Here is a 5,910-nt window from a genome sequence, read left to right as displayed (position 1 = left end):
CTTAGCTCATGACCTTCTTTAAAATTCCAAGCCAGCAGTGGCATCACTGCAACCTCAGCTTCTGTTTTCACATCTCTGTCTCTCTGCTTCCATCTTCACTTCCCCCTTCTCCCTCTGCTTCTGTTGTCACATTTTCTTTTCTGACTCTGACCATCTGCCTCTTTTTATAAAGACTCATGTGATTATATGTTGGGCCCATTCTGATAATCTTCCAATCTCAGGATCATTATCACACCTCCAGAATCCCTTTTTGCTGTGTGAGGTAACATATTCACAGGTTCCAGGGATTAGGATGTGGTCATCTTTGCCGGGGGGTGAAGGTTGTGGGGGGGTGGGTGGGGGGGGGAGGAGGGAGGCACTATTCAGTTATAATATTTGAACATAGCTTTTCCTTCCTATATCAGTAATTGGCTGTAACCCTTTTGGCACCTAAGCCCAAAACCTTGGTACTGTCCTTGACTCTTATCTTTTGCATTGGATAACAAATGGCTCTGTCTTCACATGTCTGGATCTGACTACTACCACCTCTTCTGCTACCAACCTGGACCAAGATATGATTATCACTCAGTTAGATTATAGCAAAAGCCAGAGTGATCTTTTTTAAAAATCTAAATCAGATCATATTCTGTTCAAAATACTGAGATTTTCTGTCTCATTCAGTTTAAGAACTAGAAATTAACATTGCCTACAAGATACAAATGATCTAGCTTTCTAGTCTTGAATCCTCTCCTAATGTAATTCCTCTTCTCTTTTGCTAACTGTGTTTCAGCCACATTGGCCTCTTTTTCTTTTCTTTTTTAATGTTTTATTTATTTTTGAGAAAGAGAGCACAAGTGGAGGAGGGACAGAGAGAGGGGGGTGGGCAGAGGATCCGAAGTGGGTTCTGTGCCGACAGCAGCAAGCCCAGTGTGGCGCTCAAACTTGCCAACCATGAGGTTGAGCCACCCAGCTTCTCTGGCTCCTTTTCCTTGAACATAACAGGCATAGTTCTGCTTCCACATTTTTTTTTAAACAAGCTCTAGCTGTTTTTATTGAAAAATTTTGCATGATTTACTTTTCATTAGTCTGTGCTGTCCATGCTTCTAATGATATCAGAATCACCTGGATCACTGATAGCCAGTATGCATACTCTGTAGTATTTCCCACATACTGTGTCCAGTTCAATATTATTGCCACTGTAGTGGACACCAGTTTTGGCCACTATGATGTAGTGTCTGTTTCACATTTCCTCAGGGGTGGGCAGTTGTTGGTGAAGATGACCAATTTCACTTTGCCATGTCTGATCATTTTCAGAGTATGCTTCTATCCCAGCACATACTTTCCACTTTTCATTATGAGCTGGAGCCTAGAGTTCATCAACTCTAGCGACTTTTTCATCTTCTTTGTGGCCACCATCTTCCTGTCTTAGGTGCAGGATGGCCCCAACTAAGAGCAGACTCCAAGGTTGCTGGGTGCAAGAAAGGTACCTCAAGACTTTTTTATTTTGCATTTACTGTGCCCTCTACCAGGAGTATTCATCCCCCAGATAGTTGTATCACTGGATCTTTTTACCTTTTTCATGCCTTTGATCAAATGTCAACTTTTAAATTTTTTTAACTTAAAAAATATTACAAAATTGTTTTTTAATTTCAGTGTAATTAACATAGTGTTATATTAGTTTTAGATGTACATTATAGTGATTCCACAATTCTATATATTACTCACTGTTTTCATGGTGAATGTACTCTTAATCCCCTTCACCTATTTCACCTGAACATCCTCCTGGTAACCATCTGGTAACCATCAGTTCATCCTTTATATTTAAGAGTGGTTTTTTGTTTGCCTTTTTTCCTTTCTTTATTTGCTTTACTTCTTAAATTCACATTTAAGTTAGTGAATTTCACCTGTGAGTGAAATCGTATCATATTTATCTTTCTTTGACTGACTTCACTTACCATTATACCATCTAGTGCCACCCATGTTGTTGCAAATAGCAAGAATTTCATTCTTTTTTGTGGCTGAGTAATATTTTATTGGACACAAATACCACATCGTCTCCTTTTTTTAAAACTTGTTCTAACGTTTTTATTTATTTTTGAGAGTCAGAGCGCGAGTTGGGGAGGTGCAGAGAGAGAGGGAGACACAGAATGTGAAGCAGGCTCCAGGCTCTGAGCTGTCAGCACAGAGCCTGATGTGGCGCTTGAACTCACGAATCATGAGATCATGACCTGAGCCACCCAGGTACCCCTTCTTTTTTTTTTCAGTTGAGCTCTATGCCCAGCGAGGGACTCAAACTCAAAACCCCAACATCAAGGGTTGAATGCTTTAGTGACTGAGCTGGCAAGGTGCTCCATATCATGTTTTCTTTATCCATTCATCCATCAGTGGACACTTGGGTTGCTTTCATGATTTGGCTGTTGTAAGTAATTCTGCAATAAAGATACAGGTACATGTATTTTTTCAAATTAGTGTTTTGTATTCTTTGGGTAAATACCTAGTAGTGGGATTACTGGGTCATGTGGTAATTCTGTTTTTAATTTTTTGAAGAATTTCCATACTGTTTTCCACAGTGGCTGCACCAGTTTATGGTTCCACCAACAGTGCACAAGGGTTCCCTTTTCTCCACACATGTTGTTTCTTGTATTACTGATTTTTGTTATTCTGACAGGTATGAGGTGATTGTGGTTTTGATTTGCATTTCCCTGATGATTAGATCTGGAGCATCTCTTCATGTGTCTATTGGCCATCTGTATATGTCTTATTTGGCAAGATGTCTGTTCACATCAAATGCTTAGTTTTTAATTGGACTATTTTTTTTTGGATGTTGATTTGTATAAGTTCTTTATATATTTTGGATATTAACCACTTACCAGATATATCAACAGAATACAACATCAGTATACAGAAATCTGTTGCATTTCAATATACCAGTAATGAAGAAGCAGAAAGAAAAATTAAGGAAACAATCCCATATACAATTACACCAAAAATAAAAAATATCTAAGAATAAACTTAACCAAGGAGGTGAAAGACCTGTACACCAAAAACTATAAAACACTGATGAAAGAAACTGAAGATAACACAAACAAATGGAAAGGTATTCCATACTCATGGATTGGAAGAACAAATATTGGTAAATGTCTATACTATTCAAAGCAATCTACAGATTTAATGCAATCCCTATCAAAATACCAACAGCATTTTTCACAGAAGTAGAGCAAACAATCCTAAAATTTATATGGAACCACAAAAGATCCTGAATAGCCAAAGCAATCTTGAAAAAGAAAAACAAAACGAGGTTATCACAATCTCAGATTTCAAGATATACTACAGAGCTGTAGTAACCGAAGTAGTATGGTACTGGCACAAAAATAGACACATAAGTCAATAGAAAACCCAGAAATCAACCCACAATTATATGGTCAATCTTTGACAAAGGAGGCAAAAATATGTAATGGGAAAAAGACAGTCTTGGGACACCTGGGTGGCTCAGTAGGTTAAGCATCTGACACTTGATTTTGGCTCAGGTCATGATCTCACAGTTCAGGAGATTGAACCCTGCATCAGATACTGTGCTGACAGCGTGGAGCCTGCTTGGGATTCTCCCTCTCCCTCCCTCCCCCCCTCCACTTTCTCTTTATTTCTCTGCCCTGCCCCCACTCCACTCACACACACTCTCTCTCAAATTAAATAAATACGCATCAAAAAAAAAAGGAAAAAGTCTTTTTAACAAATGGTATTGGGAAAACTGGATAGCCACATGCCAAAGAATGAAACTGGACCATTTTATTTTTTTAATTATTATTTATTTTTGAGACAGAGAGAGACAGAGCATGAGCAGGGAAGGGGCAGAGAGAGAGGGAGACACAGAATGTAAAGCAGGCTCCAGGTTCTGAGCAGTCAGCACAGAGCCCATCACGGGGCTTGAACTCACGAACTGTGAGATCATGACCTGAGCCGAAGTCGGACACTCAACTGATGGAGCCACCCAGGCGCCCCAGGACCATTTTCTTATACCATACACAAAAATAACTCAAAATGGATTAAAGACCTAAATGTGGGAGCTAAAACCATAAAAATCCTAGAAAAGAGCACAGACAGTAATTTTCTGACATTGGCCGCAGCAACATTTTTCTAGATATGTCTCCTAAGACAAGGGAAACAAAAGCAACAACAGCAAAAAGGAGAAAAAAAAAAAAAACAAAAACTATTGGGAATACATCAAAATAAACAGCTTTTGCACAGCAAAGGAAACAAAACTGAAAAACAGCTTACTGGATGGGAGAAGATATTTGCAAATGATATATCCAATAAGTGGTTAGTATCCAAAATATATAACTTATGCAAATCAACATCCAAAAAAGAAATAATCCAATTAAAAACTAAGCAGTTGATGTGAACAGACATTTCTCCAAATAAGACATATACAGATGGCCAGTAGATACATGAAGAGATGCTCAAGATCTAATCATCAGGGAAATGCAAATCAAAACCACAATCACCTCATACCTGTCAGAATAACTAAAATCAGTAACACAAGAATTCATTTATCAGTTCTAGTAGTTTTTGGTGGAGTCTGTAGGGTTTTCTATATATAGTATCCTGTCATCTGCAAATAGACTTTGACTTCTTCTTTACTAATTTGGATGCCTTTTATTTCTTTTTTTTTGCTGATTGCTGTGGCTAGGACTTCCCAGTACCATGTTGAATAAAAGTGGTGAGAGTGGATATCCTTGTCTTGTTACTGAATTTAGGGCAAAAACTCCCAGTTTTTCACAATTGATAATGATGTTAGCTGTGGGTTTTCACATAAGGACTTATTATTTTGAGGTATGTTCCCTTTCAACCTACTTTGTTGGGGGTTTTATGATGAATGGATGTTGCACTTTCCCAAATGCTTTTTCTGCATCTGTTGAAATAATCATAGGTTTTTATCCTTTCTTGTTCATAGGATGTATCTCGTTGATTGATTTGCAAATATTGGACCACCCTGCATCCCAGGAATTAATCTCACTTGATTGTGGTGAATGATTTTTTTAAATGTATTGTTGGATTTGCTTTGCTAATATTTTGTTCAAGATTTTTGCATTTGTGTTCATCAGAGATATTGGCCTGTAATTGTCTTTTGTGTGTGTGTGTCTTTATGTGGTTTTGGTAAATTTGGAAGCTATCATTGCTTTTCTAGCTTTTTTTTTTTTTTTTTTGCATAGTTTGAGAAGAATAAGTCTGTCTTTCTTTTTTTCTTTCTTTCTTTCTTTCTTTCTTTCTTTCTTTCTTTCTTTCTTTCATTTATATCCAAATTAGTTAGCATGTAGTGCAACAGTGATTTCAGGAGTAGATTGCTTAATGCCTTTACCCATTTAGCCCATCCCCCCTCCCACAACTCCAGCAACCCTCTGTTTGTTCTCCACATTTAAGAGTCTCTTATGTTTTGTCCCCCTCCATGTTTTTATATTATTTTTGCTTGTCTTCCCTTGTATTCATCTGTTTTGTCTCTTAAATTCTACATATGAGTGAAGTCATATGATATTTGTCTTTATCTGAGTGATTTTGCTTAGCATAATACCCTCCAGTTCCATCCACGTAGTTGCAAATGGCAAGATTTCATTATTTTTGATTGCTGGGTAATATTCCATTGCATATATAGACCACATCTTCTTAATCCATTCATCTGTCGAGGGACATTTGGGCTCTTTCCATACTTTGGCCATTGTTGATAGTGCTGCTATAAACATGGGGGTGCATGTGTCCCTTTGAAACAGCACACCTGTATCCCTTGGATAAATGCCTAGTAGTGCAATTGCTGGGTCCTAGGGGAGTTCTATTTTTCGTTTTTTTTGAGGAACCTCCATACTGTTTTCCAGAGTGGCTGCACCAGCTTGCGCTGCCACCAACAGTGCAAAAGAGATCCTCTTTGTCCGCATCCTTGCC

At 38.1% G+C, this 5,910-nt stretch overlaps 1 pseudogene; it reads right to left on the bottom strand.

Annotated features, from left to right (window-relative positions):
* Positions 1–353: 353 nt before the first annotated feature.
* LOC125911248 (60S ribosomal protein L30-like) lies at positions 354–1,395 on the bottom strand (annotated as a pseudogene).
* Positions 1,396–5,910: the final 4,515 nt, after the last annotated feature.

The sequence above is a fragment of the Panthera uncia genome (assembly GCF_023721935.1).
Source record: "Panthera uncia isolate 11264 chromosome C1 unlocalized genomic scaffold, Puncia_PCG_1.0 HiC_scaffold_3, whole genome shotgun sequence".
Taxonomy (NCBI): domain Eukaryota; kingdom Metazoa; phylum Chordata; class Mammalia; order Carnivora; family Felidae; genus Panthera; species Panthera uncia.
Note: the sequence above shows the minus strand (reverse complement) of the source record. Positions and strands in the feature narration are given on the sequence as shown.